The 19,022-nt window shown below is 45.6% G+C and overlaps 1 long non-coding RNA gene, 2 other non-coding genes and 1 pseudogene across 3 annotated transcripts; all 4 read right to left on the bottom strand.

The window, feature by feature from the left end:
• Window positions 1-2,422: 2,422 nt before the first annotated feature.
• LOC135515607 (uncharacterized) lies at window positions 2,423-4,704 on the bottom strand. The gene is made up of 2 exons (XR_010451834.1): window positions 4,664-4,704; window positions 2,423-2,529 (listed from the first exon to the last, which is right to left on the bottom strand). It is a non-coding gene; the product is annotated as an uncharacterized LOC135515607 (long non-coding RNA).
• Window positions 4,705-5,442: 738 nt separating this feature from the next.
• On the bottom strand, window positions 5,443-18,751 carry LOC135515606 (nucleosome assembly protein 1-like 1-B; annotated as a pseudogene).
• Window positions 6,516-6,645, bottom strand: LOC135516619 (small nucleolar RNA SNORA14). Its single transcript, XR_010451965.1, has one exon. It is a non-coding gene; the product is annotated as a small nucleolar RNA SNORA14 (small nucleolar RNA).
• LOC135516606 (small nucleolar RNA SNORA57) lies at window positions 13,843-13,979 on the bottom strand. Its single transcript, XR_010451953.1, has one exon. It is a non-coding gene; the product is annotated as a small nucleolar RNA SNORA57 (small nucleolar RNA).
• Window positions 18,752-19,022: the final 271 nt, after the last annotated feature.

The raw sequence follows: 19,022 nt of genomic DNA, 5'->3' as shown, positions 1-19,022 counted from the left end.
AATTGTCATGCTGACTGCATGAATGTCCAACAGAGCTGTTGCCAGAGAACTGAATGTCCATTTCTCTACCATAAGCCGCCTCCGTCGGTTTACAGAATTTGGCAGTACGTCCAACTGGCCTCACAGACGTTGTGTAACCACATCAGCCCAGGACCTGCACATCCGGCTTCTTCACCTGCGGGATCGTCTGAGGGAAAGGGGTGCTGAGGAGTATTTATGTCTGTAATAAACCCCCTTTGTGGGGGAAAACTCATTCGGATTGTCTCACCAGTGGGTGGTCCAATCCCCCCCCCCCATGGCTGCATCGTTGCCCAGTCATGTGAGATCCATAGATTAGGGCCTAATGACTATTTCAATTTACTGATTTCCTATGAACTCAGTAAAATTGTTGCTTTCATATTTCTGTTCAATATACAGAGTATATGAAACATTAACACCTGCTCTTTCCATGATAGGCTGACCAGATAAAAGCTATGATCCCTTATTGATGTCACTTAAATCAGTGTAGATTAAGGAGAGGACACGGGTAAAAAGATTTAAGCCTTGAGACATTGTGTGTAGCCTTTCAGCAGGCTATGGTAGTAGGTGCACTAGTTTGCAACGCTGCTGGGTTCTTCACTCAGTTTCCAGTGTGTACCAACGGTCGACTTTTAATAGAGAACTACTGTAGTCTGTACATATGACAAATGAACTGGTCACCTCAATGAGCTGCACAAATGTTATAGAGCTCAGTGTTTAAATATCAAGCAGCTCATGTTGACACTGCAGAGACAAGGAACAAACGCAAAACACGTTTAACCAATTTATTCATGAATATACATACAGTTATTGAGTACATTTAGTATTTGTAGCATAGCATTTAGCTTTGACAACAGCTGCTCAAGGAGTCAGACAGAATCTAGTCATCCCTAGAACAGTCCAGACGTAATCTCCTACTCCCTAGAGCTCCACTAGCGGCAGCAGCGAGGGCACCACCACCCAACATACACCGACATGACTGTTTCCACTAAAGGAAAAGGGTGGGTGGGCTTAAGCTACTTCCTTTTATTTCCATTCCCTGACTAAGTATTGCTCTTACATGCTTCAGTGTGACCTGCTGGGTGGGGTTGGCTACAGAGGGCGGTCAACAGACAGGACTTCTACCAGAACTCATTGCCACCTTTCCTTCACAGTGATAAATTAGCCGTATGCTCAGGGACCAGACAGGCACGAGCTTAACCTCGAGAGTTACAAGGCTCAAAAGCCACAACCACACGCCAACACAAGCCTGAATTTGGTCGTTTTCTTCCTCAGAAGGGAACCCGTTGCGAACCTATTGCTATCAGAGTACACAAGTCAAGTGGGATTCCCAAATTAAAGAGTAATGCACTTGGGAGAATCATGTATTACAGGGAAATGTTTCATGGCGCAGGAGAAAGCCCATAGGGCATCATCAGGGCAATGTATGACACGGCCACTTCCAAAGTACTGCTCACTTCGATTTGCACAAGGGCTACTGGACCGACAGCCAACCATAGAGGACACCACTGATACATGACTAAGTAGTACAAAGTGCTATAGAAAAAGACAAGTAAACTGTAGGCCTAACAAGAGCCTAAAGCAGATTGGGCATGGGGTGGCCCCTGCTGGCGAAACCTTGGAACTGTCCCTCGTCAAATCATCTGGAATGTTAAGGAGTGACTGGACAAGACCAAGCTGCGTGTTGGAGGAAAAACACTCCCTAACGCAAATTAAAATTCAGAAAGAGCACTAAGTATTTAATAGAAACCAATAAGTTGCAGACTCGGCTCATTAAATTTAGCAGCTAACACATGGTTCTGTTTCTTTAACAAATCAGACCATGTAGTCGAGGTAATATTCATCCCAAGAGAGCATTCAAACGTCCAATGCCTGTCAGTCTGCAAACTGGAATGTTTAGATTGACAACTGATTCAGCCCACAAGTGGCCAATAACCACTTTCCCTGCTCTAAATGGCATGCTTGAGTGGCCAAATATGCACAGTGATTCAAAGTTTTCATTAGCCATGACTAAATGCAGTGTTTTGCTCTGACCGTGCTCGAGGCCCACTAATACAACGACAAAGAATTCCAACTCACAACCTGAACTGACCGGTAACTTTGGTAGCGCGAGGGAAAAGGAATAGGTTAGCTTTCTCATCACCTGCCTCAATGCAGACTAACCACAGCTGTTGTCCAAGAGCAATACAACAAAAACTTCACAAGAACCCAAACTAGTTTAGCAGTGAGAGAAACAAGATCATGCTTTCAGGGAGTTTGTGGCATTCTAACTATTTGTACAGGGGGTGGGGGTCTAGTAAAATACTATGCATATCGGAGCCACTGCTCACATTATATTAGGAGGTTTTTGTAACAAAAATCTTGAAACCCTTTATTTTTATTTCTACCAAGAAAATACAAAACATTATAAGGCGTAAGTAAGTGTTTTATTTGAGAAGCTGTTACAGTGCAGTTGATCCTCAAAGCCACAGCCTTCACTGCTGCTTGCACTGGCTGGGGATTTGCGTCCTTCTGCAAGAGACCAAAAGAGAGGACGTTAGAGCTGAACTGAGAACTGAACATACACACACCAGGTTTATGCTTCAGACATTTTTCTATGTCCATTTGAGACAAACATTGACAGGGTATAGGGCAATGTCATCCTTGCACTTAGGCTAGAGATTCCTGAACAGCGACCCAATAACAATCCATACTAGTATGTTCTTAAAGTATGCCACTGGAAATAAAAGGCAATGTGCGTTGGTATCAGACCAGTGTTGGGGGGGTGAATTACTACCCATACCACCCAAATTCAAGGTCCAAGACACCAATGGAGATGGGAATGTGGAGGTGTATATTCAAAATTTAAATATTACATTTTAAAATGTATAATAACTACTTTGAGAGCCTTCACTACTGCTGCATAGAACCTCCATAGTGTAAATGCACTAAACCCATAGTGCTCATAACAGTGATGGGAGGGGGGTTGCACCACTGATGTCCTACAGACGCCTTTCTTTCACAGGGGAGGGAAAACTAATCAAGTCTATTGGCAGCAATGCAGGGAGAGGGCCATAAACAGACCTACAGGGGTCAACAGCTCTCCAGGACAGAGGGGTGAAGCTGAACTTCAACTGTAGTCAAACTTTCACTTAGTCGTGCATCGATGTCAGTGGGAGACCAAGTGAAAATACAACTGAAGTGGAAGTTTGGATTCACCCCACGCAAACAATTCAGGCATGTCCAATGGGAGAAAGACAATTAACAAGCATCCTTCCAGATGTAGACTACAGTCTCTGGAGTACAAAAGTGAAGAATGAGAGAATGAACAGAGCGATGGCTTAAGACTCAAAAACATAAAAATCCACAAAACAGGTGTGGCAAAACGATCTATTCTTCTCCAAACAAATGTAAATAGTGTTTCACAAAATATTTTGTACAAAGACAAATAGGGTCAAATTGGAGGAAAGTTTAACTAGCTTCAACATACAGAAGAGAACTCAAACGCATCACCCACTACAGTTAAAGGGAAAAAGAAAAAAGCCACTATGTTAGTTGTAAGTGCAGGTGGAAGGGGGGGTGCAAGGAGATTGAGGAATGGTGTCAAAATGAAAGGTGCAGGAGGGAGGCGGGGTGCGGTAAGCTGACAATTCACAAGCTGTACCTACCAGGAGAGGGTTATTTTCTACAGACATCACTTAAACCTAGTGAGGAAAAAATTTAAAGAGTATAGCTGACAAAAGGTGCCAAGTGATTGGAGATGAACATTAATGAATTAAAGGCAAAAAATAGGCAGAATACAGAATTCAAGAGGCTTTATACAGCAAAGAGAAGGAGTACTGTTCCCATTCACCCAAACAAAATCAAATGAAGCTTTGGCATGCAGAGCTAAAAGTCAAAACCTGAATAGATTTAATATCCGATTCCAATTTCCATGCAGTCTCAGTTTAGTAAGGATGTAGACAGCAAGTAGAAACATGCTTTCAAGGCATTCCATTGAAAAGAAAATGTGGACAAAACATTCCCCATGACCAGATGCTCACAAAAGGGTATTTGATTAGGTTCTTGAAGTGATATTTTGAGACCATTTAGAAATACCACTCTTTACTATCACTCTCATTCTAGAAGTTTCCAGGACACAGAATGAGACGAGTCCTGGACTAACACCTCGATAGAGTCATTGAGCAAAATGTTATGCAGCATCATTTTGATGTGCAACAAAAGTTCAACATTCACCTTCTGCTACCAGTTCTGTCAGGCCATCTAACATAAATTCCATAAATCCAACGTATCCACCACACAGAAAGCACTGCAGCAGTGCTGCAAGGCCAATGCAGCGTGCCACTGGAAATAAAATGTACTTTGGTGTACCAAAACACAAATGTAGACTGCTTTATAGTCCAGGACCAGGCTTAATGTGTGTCTGGAAATCCCACCCTTACACTAGAGGCAAGGGACAGGGAAACGGTTCCGAAGGCTGTGTGTTCTGAGGCGACGGAGTGGGATGCAGTAGTATATAGACAGAAAAATCCATCATGGCGGCTGGTGTTCATGATGCATTTGGAGTAGCGGTACACATTCTGTTCTGTATGTTGAAATCTGATACTTCTGACCATTGGTCTCACATTAGGTCAAGACAACATCAACAGTAAGCTCTCCCACCCACCTTGGGGTCATAGTCAGGGTCATTCTCCTCCTCTCCCTCCTCCTTCCTAGGACCCTCCTAGGAGAACACAAGAGGAAACTGGGTTAGTGAGACAGACAAACTAGCTAAGGTCCATAACAGGAGTGGTTAGTGAGGACCATGGCTAAGGTCCATAACAGGAGTGGGTTAGTGAGGACCATGGCTAAGGTCCATAACAGGAGTGGGTTAGTGAGGACCATGGCTAAGGTCCATAACAGGAGTGGGTTAGTGAGGACCATGGCTAAGGTCCATAACAGGAGTGGGTTAGTGAGGACCATGGCTAAGGTCCATAACAGGAGTGGGTTAGTGAGGACCATGGCTAAGGTCCATAACAGGAGTGGGTTAGTGAGGACCATGGCTAAGGTCCATAACAGGAGTGGGTTAGTGAGGACCATGGCTAAGGTCCATAACAGGAGTGGGTTAGTGAGGACCATGGCTAAGGTCCATAACAGGAGTGGGTTAGTGAGGACCATGGCTAAGGTCCATAACAGGAGTGGGTTAGTGAGGACCAGGGCTAAGGTCCATAACAGGAGGGGTTAGTGAGGACCATGGCTAAGGTCCATAACAGGAGTGGGTTAGTGAGGACCATGGCTAAGGTCCATAACAGGAGTGGGTTAGTGAGGACCATGGCTAAGGACCATGGCTAAGGTCCATAACAGGAGTGGGTTAGTGAGGACCAGGGCTAAGGTCCATAACAGGAGTGGGTTCGTGAGGACCATGGCTAAGGTCCATAACAGGAGTGGGTTAGTGAGGACCAGGTGAAGAGACCTAGCTATCTAAGGCCTTACCTCGTCATCAGCCTCCTCTCCCTCCTCATCGTACTGCAACAAGAGGGGACACCAGTGTTAGGGGAACACATGTGAAGGCCAGTGGCTTGGTTCAGAGGTCTAGGACAGGGATGAGGCCATTACACACAGGCTGTGGTGGGTACTCACATCATCATCGTCATCCTCGATGGCCTCCCCGTGAAGTACAGCACAGCCCTGGGGACGATCGCTCGCGGATGAAGTGGCCGATCTCAAAGTCAGCGGCGAGGACAGCCTCAGAGTCCTCGTCCTAGAGGGGCAAGAGTCACCGGCACGCCAGTCAGAGCTATGAGACTCACCATTCGGCCACACCAACTTTAATCGAAAGACCACACTGCACCAGTGGTTGAGTTGGAACACAGCCACAATGTTCTGCTTGAGTTCCAGCAAAATGATATCGTATAAAGAGAAATACTGAGTTCCGGGCAAAAAATAATATCTGACTTCACCTCCACTTCAAGCACTGCACTAAACTACAGGAAGCATTACTTACCAGATCTCCACTTTCAGGGACATCAGGCGGGGTGAAGAAGTTGAAGAAAGAGTCGTTGGGGACTGTCTTGGTGACCGTCCTGACTGTGCCACGCCCCTTGTGCTTCTGCTTCTTCTTGATAGTCTTCAGGGTGATGTTCTTGCCCTTCGTCCAGTCGATCGTACAACTGCGGGGCGAGAGCGGTGGACACCAGGGTTACCAGGTGACCAGACCTAAACACGCCAACCAATGACTAGAGTGTAGATGTTGCTTTGAGCCCTAAAGGTTAAGATAAGCCAAAGGTTTTAATAGAACCCCGTCAACATGCTGCATTGTTAGAAAGGACCACTTCTTTTGACAAACGGGTCATTCCTCACCCATGTCTTGGTGTTAAAATAGAAGGTAGTCTGTTGTAACTGACCAAACAAGCAGACAACAGAAGGGTGTATAAACCTGAGTATCTTATTTTAATTTAAAAGGAGAGAATTTTTTTAATAAACTCCATCTGACATGACCCTTACACCCTCATGAAACAAACAACGTTAGTGCCTGCAATGACTGTCCCAGAGCTGAAATAACCAAGAGACACGGACAAGACTCTCAGCTTTGGATCTCTAGTTTGATCTAGCATCCTTCCTTGTCCCAGAGGCTACGATGAGCAACTAGGGGGTTTACTAAGGATGCGCCGTGGGATTAAGAATCCTAATTGAATAGGATCTCTATGGGACAACAAGGAGCAGTTTGACGGAGCGTCTTACCCTGTGCAGCCCATGATCTCAGGCCCGTCGAAGGAGAAGGGTCGTTCTCATCAGGCTCAGACCTCATCTTGTAGGTTTTTGTCAACAAAGTGTTTGTGAAGAACTCATTGGGCTCAAAGTTGAATTCTAAAAAGCTCTGGAGAGAGAAAAATAGCAAGAAAGAGTTTAATATTGGGAACACCCAAGATTCATTGGCTTTCAATAGATTGATAGAACGGTAGAGAATTGCATCAGCAGAGCAGTGCACAGACCTACCATGGGCTGGCCAGGGTCCGAGAATTTGACTTTGATATCTTGTAAGTGCTTGAGGATGGGTTCATCATGTTCCTGTAAAACATGAACAGCAGCTTGAACATTGGTATGGTATCTAGACAGAAACACCTTACCGTTGTACTGCTCTTTCTAGCACCAACACCAACTTCTCTTTTCTTACGAGCACCGATTTAGCCGACAGCCGTTTCATTGAGGAACGTTTAACTTCCAATACCTTTGATGTGGTCTCACCTACCTCAAATAGACTAAGTCGCTCTGATAAGAGTGGTAATTAAAATCAGTGTTTCCCAACTTCAGCCCCCCCCCCCCCCAAAACAGCACCTTCTTGCTGTAGCCCAGGACAAAGTCACCTGCTTCAACTCATTCAGGGCTTGTCCAGGACTACAATGTATATGTGCTGTATGTATACACCATCTATTTTTAGGGGTGAAATTGCCTCATCAAGCCTGTAGGTGGTGATGAAGCCTCATCTTTAGGGAGCAGCAGCTGTCTGCTGACCTACTTTCCTCTACTGCTCTCTAGTCTCTTTTCCTGCTGACAGTCCTCCACTCTCCAACACTCTGCCCGCCTACCTGCAGCATGTCGCTAAGCAGGTCGACGTTCTTGAAAACCGTTAGCCAGAACTCGGGAACGCCTTTGGGGTCCTCCTTCTCCTCATCCTTCTTCTCCTCTTCCACCTTGGCCTTCTCCTTCATCTCCTCCTGGAAGAAACAGGCAGGAGGAAGATACAAAGGATTTAATGCACCATTTCACAGATGCCTATAAAAAGAAAAGATACATGAGTCCCTGGTTAAAACCTCTAAAAAGTCTATATATAATGCACATCTAGCACATCCACCATTACTGGAACCAAAACAGTCAGAACCCAATAAGTCAATCATGGTACACCCTCCTGGTCCTGTTATCATGACCAGACAGTAGAGGTCCCCGGTTAGATTAATAAGACCTGCTGAGGCACCAGACAGTAGAGGTCCCGGTTAGATTAATAAGACCTGCTGAGGCACCAGACAGTAGAGGTCCCCAGGTTAGATTAATAAGACCTGCTGAGGCACCAGACAGTAGAGGTCCCCCGGTTAGATTAATAAGACCTGCTGAGGCACCAGACAGTAGAGGTCCCCAGGTTAGATAAGACCCGCTGAGGCACCAGACAGTAGAAGTCCCCAGGTTAGATAAGACCCGCTGAGGCACCAGACAGTAGAAGTCCCCAGGTTAGATAAGACCCGCTGAGGCACCAGACAGTAGAGGTCCCCAGGTTAGATTAATAAGACCCGCTGAGGCACCAGACAGTAGAGGTCCCCAGGTTAGATTAATAAGACCAGCTGAGGCACCAGACAGTAGAGGTCCCCAGGTTAGATTAATAAGACCTGCTGAGGCACCAGACAGTAGAGGTCCCCAGGTTAGATTAATAAGACCCGCTGAGGCACCAGACAGTAGAGGTCCCGGTTAGATTAATAAGACCAGCTGAGGCACCAGACAGTAGAGGTCCCCGGTTAGATTAATAAGACCTGCTGAGGCACCAGACAGTAGAGGTCCCGGTTAGATTAATAAGACCTGCTGAGGCACCAGACAGTAGAGGTCCCCAGGTTAGCTTAATAAGACCTGCTGAGGCACCAGACAGTAGAGGTCCCCAGGTTAGATTAATAAGACCTGCTGAGGCACCAGACAGTAGAGGTCCCCAGGTTAGATTAATAAGACCTGCTGAGGCACCAGACAGTAGAGGTCCCCGGTTAGATTAATAAGACCTGCTGAGGCACCAGACAGTAGAGGTCCCCAGGTTAGATTAATAAGACCTGCTGAGGCACCAGACAGTAGAGGGTCCCCAGGTTAGATTAATAAGACCTGCTGAGGCACCAGACAGTAGAGGTCCCAGGTTAGATTAATAAGACCTGCTGAGGCACCAGACAGTAGAGGTCCCCAGGTTAGATTAATAAGACCCGCTGAGGCACCAGACAGTAGAGGTCCCCAGGTTAGATTAATAAGACCCGCTGAGGCACCAGACAGTAGACGTCCCCAGGTTAGATTAATAAGACCCGCTGAGGCACCAGACAGTAGACGTCCCCAGGTTAGATTAATAAGACCCGCTGAGGCACCAGACAGTAGACGTCCCCAGGTTAGATTGATAAGACCCGCTGAGGCACCAGACAGTATAGGTCCCCAGGTTAGATTAATAAGACCTGCTGAGGCACCAGACAGTAGAGGTCCCCAGGTTAGCTTAATAAGACCCGCTGAGGCACCAGACAGTAGAGGTCCCCAGGTTAGATTAATAAGACCCGCTGAGGCACCAGACAGTAGGGCAGGTCCCCAGGTTAGATTGATAAGACCCGCTGAGGTACCAGACAGTAGAGGTCCCCAGGTTAGATAAGACCAGCTGAGGCACCAGATAGGTAGAAGTCCCCAGGTTAGATAAGACCCGCTGAGGCACCAGACAGTAGAGGTCCCCAGAGTTAGCAATAAGACCCGCTGTAGAGGTCCCCAGGTTAGCTTAATAAGACCTGCTGAGGCACCAGACAGGTAGAAGTCCCCAGGTTAGATTAATAAGACCTGCTGAGGCACCAGACAGGTAGAAGTCCCCAGGTTAGATAAGACCCGCTGAGGCACCAGACAGTAGAGGTCCCCAGGTTAGATAAGACCCGCTGAGGCACCAGACAGTAGAAGTCCCCAGGTTAGATAAGACCTGCTGAGGCACCAGACAGTAGAGGTCCCCAGGTTAGATTGATAAGACCTGCTGAGGCACCAGACAGTAGAGGTCCCCAGGTTAGATTGATAAGACCTGCTGAGGCACCAGACAGTAGAGGTCCCCAGGTTAGATTGATAAGACCTGCTGAGGCACCAGACAGTAGAGGTCCCCAGGTTAGCTTAATAAGACCCGCTGAGGCACCAGACAGTATAGGTCCCCAGGTTAGATTAATAAGACCTGCTGAGGCACCAGACAGTAGAGGTCCCCAGGTTAGATTAATAAGACCAGCTGAGGCACCAGACAGTAGAGGTCCCCAGGTTAGCTTAATAAGACCTGCACCAGACAGTAGAGGTCCCCAGGTTAGCTTAATAAGACCCGCTGAGGCACCAGACAGTATAGGTCCCCAGGTTAGATTAATAAGACCTGCTGAGGCACCAGACAGTAGAGGTCCCCAGGTTAGATTAATAAGACCGGCTGAGGCACCAGACAGTATAGGGTCCCAGGTTAGATTAATAAGACCTGCTGAGGCACCAGACAGTAGAGGTCCCCAGGTTAGATTAATAAGACCTGCTGAGGCACCAGACAGTAGAGGTCCCCGGTTAGATTAATAAGACCAGCTGAGGCACCAGACAGTAGAGGTCCCAGGTTAGCTTAATAAGACCCGCTGAGGCACCAGACAGTATAGGTCCCCAGGTTAGATTAATAAGACCTGCTGAGTACCAGACAGTAGAGGTCCCAGGTTAGCTTAATAAGACCCGCTGAGGCACCAGACAGTAGAGGTCCCCAGGTTAGCAATAAGACCAGGCACCAGACAGTATAGGTCCCCAGGTTAGATTAATAAGACCAGCTGAGGCACCAGACAGTATAGGTCCCAGGTTAGCACCACAGTAGAAGTCCCCAGGTTAGATAAGACATGCAGGCATGGAGTCACCTGTACCTGCTTACTTACTGTCAACTCTTCCCTCCTCATCAGCCTTCCACTCACACTCCTCCTCTGGGCTCAGGCTGCTTTAACTATGTCACTTCGCTGGAGGGAGAGAGGGGAGGAAAACAGTCAGTCCCTGTAAAGCCAACAGCCAGGAGGCTGAGCAAAACATTTAACAAAAAAGCCCAGAACAGTCATGTGTTTAAAACAAGATAATGGACTGGGGGCTGAGTTGCCAAACGCGCATTATTTACGCAAGACAGCAGTTTGGTCATGCCGTCTGCATGTGTGAGCATCAGCTTGACCCCCACCCCATTTTCTCAGCTCCATCTGCATCCCTTGGCTGCAGCTCTTTGGTCAGAGGATTCTGCTAAATCCCAGTCCGCTCCAAAGAGGGGACGGGGTAAAAGCTTACAGTCTGTCAGCATTGGATAGCAGCAGCAGGAACTACACATGGGCAGAGGAGTGACTGATCAACACTAGATTGAGAATACTGGGGTGTATTCATTAATAAGAACAATTTGGTGGGTTTTTACATTTGTACTATTTCACAAGTGAATTAATATGCATGTGTGAATTGGAAATTATGTTTTGGAAACTCCTACCCCACGGAGTCGGTCCAGCAAATAACGTTTTTGGGACGAAACATGGAGGGACCTACCTTGATTTGGCCAAAAGACGTGGCTCGCTTTACTAAGGTGTGCACCAATAAACAACCCATGCACAAAGTGCCCAGTCAAATGGCATAGTTATAAGGTACAATGAATGGGAGATCATATTGATACAAGGAAACATAATAGGGGTGTTCCTACCTGGCTGAAGAGGGTTGGTAGAGAGCGGCGATTTTCCAGTTCATGGACCTCTTCGTAGAACTTAGCCTCAATGTAGCGCATATCACTTGTAGGTTCTGGGATGCTGACCTGCCTCTTCACTACCTTTGGTAAGTTGGACACGGGGAGAGAAACACAATCCCACACTGTGAAAGAGTACATCTTGACTGTCCAAAGATGTAGGTGTATATAACAGGATACTGGAGCCTCAAGCTCTGACAACGGAATAAACATCAGCGAATGACAAAACACTTACTGCATGCAGACCTATGCATACGATGCTTATATGCAGAGCAACACAGTGCCGGGAAGAATGACTGCAGGGACCTAGTGCCCTCCGCTGGAATTCAACTATAAGACCAGGAAGTAGAGGACTACTTCCACTGACATGGAAAAACTAACAACGTTTTGCGTAATGGCCTGGTCACCTCAGCCCTGGCGTTACACAACCACAGCCAAGCCCCTCTGGCACAGCACCCCACTGAGGGGACGCTAGAGATCTGAAGTACTGGCATCCACTGACAGGAAAAAAACATTAAGGGACCAGATCCACATTAACTAAAAAAAAATGCAGAAGTGCGCACTCATCACAGCCACACACTCCAATTGTGAGGAGGGCACAATTAATCTGTTGAGGCCAGAAAAACCACAGCCACTTCCATTAATCAAGATGGCATGAATATCCTGTTGCAATGCTTTAGTACGACATTGGCCAAGAATCCTATGCCAAGAGCCGTTTAAAACGGCATGTTTCTACACAGATTTTAGGGTGTCCACCCACTCTTTCCTGAGGGTGAAAACATGCTTTGGTGGTGATAAGATGTCCCTTATGTTATAAAATACATTGTACCAAGACAAAATATTCTTCATGTTCTGAATCATTGTGTGGGGTCTTTCATAACATATCATTTATGTTCAGAAAGTCAGGTGTGGAAAGCGTTCCATGGGGATGCTGACCCATATTGACGCCAAGTTGGTTGGATGTCTTTCAGGTAGTGGACCATCACCGATACACAAATGGTGTGAAAAACCCAGAAGCGTTGCAGTTCTTGACAAACCGGTGCACCTGGCAACTACCATACCCCGTTAAAACGCACTTAAATCTTTTGCCTTGCCCATTTAGCCTCTGAATGGCACACATACCCTGTCTCCATTGGATTCAACAAGTGTCACCTTGTCAGGCTGTCATGGAAAGCGCAGGTGTTCTTAATGTTTTGTACTCAGAGCTCTGTTGACACTTCAGTGATGTAGATCATGTTTTTCCCTTCTAAAAAGAGGAACTTCAAATAAGAGTCTACTGAAATACTACATGTCATGTCTCAACATCGATCTTACCTCCATTGTTTTATGTCCTGTGGATTTGAGAAGATGGCAGTTCAATGGGAGGGTGAGCCTGTTAGGGACTCATGTAGCCTTAATTCTTACACAGCTGATTTTACCCTTGGGCTTCCATTGATTTAGTCACCTTAACTCTGGCCACCCTAAAAACTAAAATAACTTGAACGGGTTATGATAGACAAGGTTAGGACCACAATTAACATGTTACCCATTGGTCAAAAAGTGTGTTTTTGATTGGACAACCTACAGATTTGTTTCATCATATGAAGCGAGTGGAATGGTGGAAGGAGGGAGCCATAATACCATCTGCATTGGGTCTGATCAGGGGTATGTATCAAGCGTCTGAGTAAGAGTGCTGATTTAGGATAAGTTTGGCCTTTTAGATAAGGAATAAGAATACATGGACAGGGAGAACTGATCCTAGATCAGCAACGCTACTCTGAGAATGCTACATAGGGCATCTGTTCACATTTTAGGATGCTGGTTTTTGAGACTGATGCGGAGACCACTTTTAAAAACACATTTCACTGCAACACCAAATCAAGAGGTGCACAACTGGGTCCAGAAAGCCTAGTGCCGAGGCATCATGTCTGTGTGCCATAGCTCTTTCGTGAAGTCATTGGCCAAGGAGTCAACTCCAACTCACCATAGCCAAATCATTTGCACAGTAAAGGACAACCCAGCACAGAGCAGACCAAGAGGACGACAGTTATGGGACATTGCTTTAAAGGGAAATGCAGCAGCTTCTCATCACTGTAGCAGTGGCCTTCTTTGAATACTGTAACTAGGCAACCTTCCTCGAGGAAATCCCTGAATGAAAAGCATTACCTTACATACCCAATCACGCACAGATAAGTGATTACCCCAAGGATGAGAGAACTAGAGGATGAACCTTTAATGCATCATTTTGTCAACCTATTCTATAAATAGTCGCTGAAGTGTTGGTCAGTCGACCTTAAATCAGAGCAACGAAGTGTGCAGAAACGTTCAGTTTTCCCTCCAGCACCTTCAAAAATAGGTTTTGGGTGTAGGTTAGATTCAGCCTAAACTACCAGTACTCATTTTCCACAGACATGCCAGAGGGATGTACCAGCGAATTGAGGAGAGAACCAGAGGACAAGGAACATTCTGGCACCGAAGACATAGCACTGGCCTTGTTATCCCTCCATAACATACATACACAGGTACAGGGAGAAAGCATGCATGCCAAGAATGGAAGTTCTGAAAGTATAATATATAAATAACAAGACCACTACCTCAGTGAGAAGAACTTCAGTTGGAGCCTGAACATCTAAAGCAGGGCTGCATAACTAGGCTAGTCCCCCAGAGCTGCAGAGTGGGACAGAGTCAGGCTATGGCCAGTCACAGGAACACCGAAGAAATCGTAGATGCATTCAGCCACTGTCTGTCACCTCAAATCAACTTTTTCGGACGAGTACATACTGGACCCAAAACAGAGTGGGGTTTTCTGATGGACAATCTGTTGTCCATCCAACTGAGAACACCCATTGAAAAAGGACTGTCTCCATCCAGAATCTGTATGGCTGAAGCCTGTGTCTCCTGGTTTGGGGTTCTCACCTCTCCATGTATCCTGACGGCGAGCCCACCAGGCCGTCCAGCCTCTCCTGCAACGCGGCCAGAATCTGTGGGTTCTGCATCATCTGCACGGTGAGCTGACGAGCTGAGGGGAGACGGACAAAGCCAGGCACTACCATCAGACACAGACAACCATTCACAGCATCAGACACATACGAACAGATACATTGACGGAAGAAGAAAGGGAGTTCTGCATAAGAAATTCTAGGGGGCAACTCAAAGTATTTTCAGGTCAACTCAGGACAGACAAAATTACAATAAATAAATCTAAATCAAATAGAGGGCTGGGTTGTTGGTCAACAGGTTGATCTGACAGTATTGAACAGGTGGAAGAATGCTACTGCCAAAACGCTGCCACCCGTCAAGCCTCTTCAGATTGGTGCAGACGAATTAAAGGACACAAGGAAAGGAAGTCACTTCACACTATTGACACAGAGCTCTGTTTCCTCCACAGAACATCTGACAAACTAGGATGCAATGATCCTAGAGAGCAACCAGGGAGACCTCAAAGGGTATACTGTTTCTACCAACCCCGAACCAGTTCCAAAATAATGACATTTCTGAGAAAGACACGGATAAAAATGTGCTTAGTGATCAACAGTCAGTTGGTCCGAGTGTCCGAGCCTCTGCTTGAAGACTAGGGTTCGACTCGAACCCATAGAGGGAGCATTATAATCAAAGTATTCCCTTCCACCGAACAGGAGTAAACTTATTCCTAAAGGCTGTTAGAGACATTTCCAAAGCAGAGAACAAACGCTTTGCCCATGGGACAAGGCAGAGGGCCGCTGCATAATTTACAGTCAGCAGGTATACTCCCCTGCCTTGATTTACCTACACCACGCTTCAACTCCTTACGCCTTGGATTTGAGGGCCCTGCTGTGACTGTCCCAAAAATACCCCCCCCCCATTTCCCTAAAGTGCTTTACTGTTGAGCAGGGTCTATAGTCAAATGTAGTGCACTATAGAGGGAATAGGGTGCCGTTAAGGACGAAATGGCCAACTCCTCAGCTGAGTGACAACTCAAAGTGCTGCGGCGGAGCGGGGACAGGGATGAGTGGGAAGGCAAAATGTTCTGAATCTGTTCTAGACAAGGGACGTTTCTACTGATGACGAAAGTCATTACAAAAATCGGCCGATAGTTAGGATATTTGTTAGGCTCTGGCCGCATGAAAGCCTCTGTCAAGTGTGTGAGATCATTGTGACATCACTGTGGTGGGAGACGATAAGCATTGCTGGGCTATAAATACCTGGGGCAGAGAGACATCTAATTCAGTCTACAAAGGACTGCCAGTTAAACCTCTATAAACAAAGCATGATTCTTAATTTGTGGACAGGTAAAAACATTCAGATTTCAAACCTAGACAATGTGGGCACAGAGGATTTTAATTCAACTGTCAACCTAACATTAACGACTGACCAGCAAGCAGAGGTTCATGACACTCATGTCAAACTGATTCAGATTTTGAAGTCAAATCCACGGTGGGCACAGACATTAACGTTTAACAATCCCAGTCGCTTCCTCGGCGGGTAGTGCTGAGCCTTACCTTTGCTGTTGACGTCCTCTCCAGTCTCCTCCTCTTCCACATCCTCCACGTCCTCCAAATCTGCCGGGTCCAGCTCAGCCTGGTCCTTACTGCACACAGAAAGAAATATGTCAAAACAGACACCTGGAGCTTATTCAGGAATGGACTTTTAAAAAGCAATGTACTGTTTAGATGGTATGTGATTATATCGATTGTGTAGAATAGGAAACTCAACTCTAATAATTACTTCGATACAAAAGGAGGGTGTGTCAGACAATACATAGAGGCCTCCACACAGTACCTCTGACAGACGAGGAGGCAATGTTCCCAGAGAGTGAACAGGGACACAGCACAAAGGGTATACTGCTCCCCGCCTCACTGAAGTTTAATCTAACACTGGATTTAAACACCGTTCATACTGATCCATGAACCAGGTTCCGAACCAGTGCAAAAAGAACTACATTTCTATCTGAATAAGCCCCTGATCAACATAATGTCAAACATGTGGCGTCAGGCTACAATGCTAGCATCCGCCCTGCAGTTAGTCATGGGGTAAAATAGGGTGATGCTACCCCTAGACACTGATCTTGGGTCAGTTTTGCATTTCTCCCCCCCACTAGTGGTTAACTTCATTGTGATAGGGGGCAGTATTTTCACGTCCGGGTGAAAAGCATGCCCAAAGTAAACTGCATGTTCTCAGGCCCAGAAGCTAGGACATAAAATTATCTTAATCTACCAATTGTAAGTTTTAGAAAACTCTTAATTTATGTCTGTGTCGATAACAGAACTTATTTGGCAGGCGAAACCCAAAGGACAAACCACCAGGGAAAAATTTGTCACTGTTTTCAATTGGTTTTCTATAGGAAACTATATGAGGAACTGGTTGCAGTTTCTATGGCTTCCACTAGATGTCAACAGTCTTTAGAAATTGGTTGATGTTTTTCTTCTGAGAAATGAAGTAGGGCTGTTCATTGTGAGTGTCAAGCCAAGTGGACTCGTGTGACGACCGTGAACTGGAGCTCACCCCACATTGTTTTTATCCGCTATTGAACACACTATATTCTGTCTTAAATGTGATCAATTATTTACGTTTTTGGATATCAAAGGTTGGATTAGGAAAGTTGTTTGAAATGTTTGGACCAAGATTACAGGTAATTTATTAGATCATGTGTAGTCATGTTGGGCGAGCTGGAACCTGTGTACTTCTGAATCAAATGCACATTTTGGGGATACAAAGAAGGACATTATCAAACAAAAAGGACCATTTGTGATGTTTCTGGGGCATTTTGGAGTGCCAACAGAAGATCTTCAAAGGTAAGGCATGAATTATATCGTTATTTCTGACTTGTCGCACCTGCCTGAAATGTTTTTCATGTGTTGGTATGCGGGGCGCTGTCCTCGGATAATCGAATGGTTTACTTTCGCCGTAAAGCCTTTTTGTAAAAATCCGACATGGTGGCTGGATTAACAACAAGTTAAGCTTTATTTTGACGTATTGCACTTGTGATTTTATGAAAGTTAAATATTTATAGTAATTTAATATGAATTTGGCGTTTGCAATTTCACCGGATGTTGTCGTGGTGGGACAATCCGAAAGAAGCTAAGGTTAAGATTGGGTGAGGGGAAGTTGATGCTTAGACCTGTACATAGGGAAACTTCACCCAGAGACTCCTGCAGTCAGTCAGGACTGTATATAATAAGGCAGATGAAGGGATAAACAGTTGACTGTCTGCCTGTTCCCTGTGGCTGGACCAAAGTCAAGGCCCATTACTCAAACTCAGGGAGGTGTTTTGAGTGGCTGGAGGGAGCCGGCGTAACCCAAGCCCAGCCATGGCATCCCAAGCAGCCCAGGCTGAGTAAACATCCACATCGAGCCACAGCCCAGCGAGGAAACGTCTCCGCAGTCAGGATCGACAGCTGGCCATCCTCCTCTGCATCAGATACCAGGGGAAGAGGACTGACTCAGCTCTGCGGACGTATGGACCAAGGATCTCAGAGTAAGAGTGCTGATCTAGGATCAGGACCCCCATGTTATTAATATTAACTGTGCTCTAAAATGTAAACACTACTCAGACGCTTGATATTTACACCCACCAGTGTCTAATATTTGACGGCTACTAGAAGCCAAATTGATAATGACATTCCTAAACTGTATGTGCATTGGACTCATGTCATGATTTCACCCAACACTCATGTGCCATTATCCAAATAGTTTTTGGTACATGGATGTCTTGGGTGAACAAATCAGACTGCTTGGCTGCAGACAATGGGAAATCACCAAAATCCAAACATTTATTTAAATGGGTTGGGAATCAACTAAATTAATTGAAAATTAATTTGCAGAAGTTTATCACAAGACATGAACAGAACGCATCTGAACTTTCTTAAAGGCAATGAGAATTTCCTTCTCAGTATGGGCGGTGACGATCTACCACTTTGTAGCTGTTAGCAATGATGATTATTAAAAGTACTCTAGTATACAGGGAAAGGCTTCCCCAAGAATATTCTAAATTACATGCTAATCACAAAGTAGCATATGCTGACCTGGCAGAACTATATTATTATTGCCACCAATCCAGTGGGTACTTGTTTTGCGAACTACCATTGTGTGTGTGACACAAACAAACACAGCTAATCAGCCTTTCGGCCAGACGAACATTGGACTTAAAGGCTAACACCAAGATATGTAAAGAAATCAATCTGAATTGATAAGGCCCTAGGTAACGATGCAGAGGTGGGATTGTTTTAGTATAGGACACTTGTGCAATAAGTGTCTTTCCTTGCTGCACAGAACTCAGGCTGCACAGCCAATCAAACGGAGAGGATGCACTTACTTGTCCATGTCTGCCATCTTAGCCAAGTCTCGGAGGATGCTGCTGGAGGGAAGGGAAGAGAGTTAGACAATGTATGATACATGCTACTTTTGACACAATTGTTAATTCACAGCAGGAAATAAATATGTTCAATAAACAAAAGGGCTTCTTGGAATAGATTATTTATTGAAATAGGCCCTAATGACTTATTTACAAGACTAGCATTACATCGTCTTGTTTGATGGAAGGCTTGCTAACAGGCAAATATCATACCCTTAAATTCAATACAGTTGAGGACATCTGTCCCAGTGTGTAGCAACTGACATTAGG

The sequence above is a fragment of the Oncorhynchus masou genome, chromosome 27, assembly GCF_036934945.1.
Source record: "Oncorhynchus masou masou isolate Uvic2021 chromosome 27, UVic_Omas_1.1, whole genome shotgun sequence".
In the NCBI taxonomy this organism is placed as follows: Eukaryota; Metazoa; Chordata; class Actinopteri; order Salmoniformes; family Salmonidae; genus Oncorhynchus; species Oncorhynchus masou.
The sequence above is the reverse complement of the archived record's forward strand: the minus strand, read 5'-3'. Positions and strand labels throughout refer to the sequence as shown.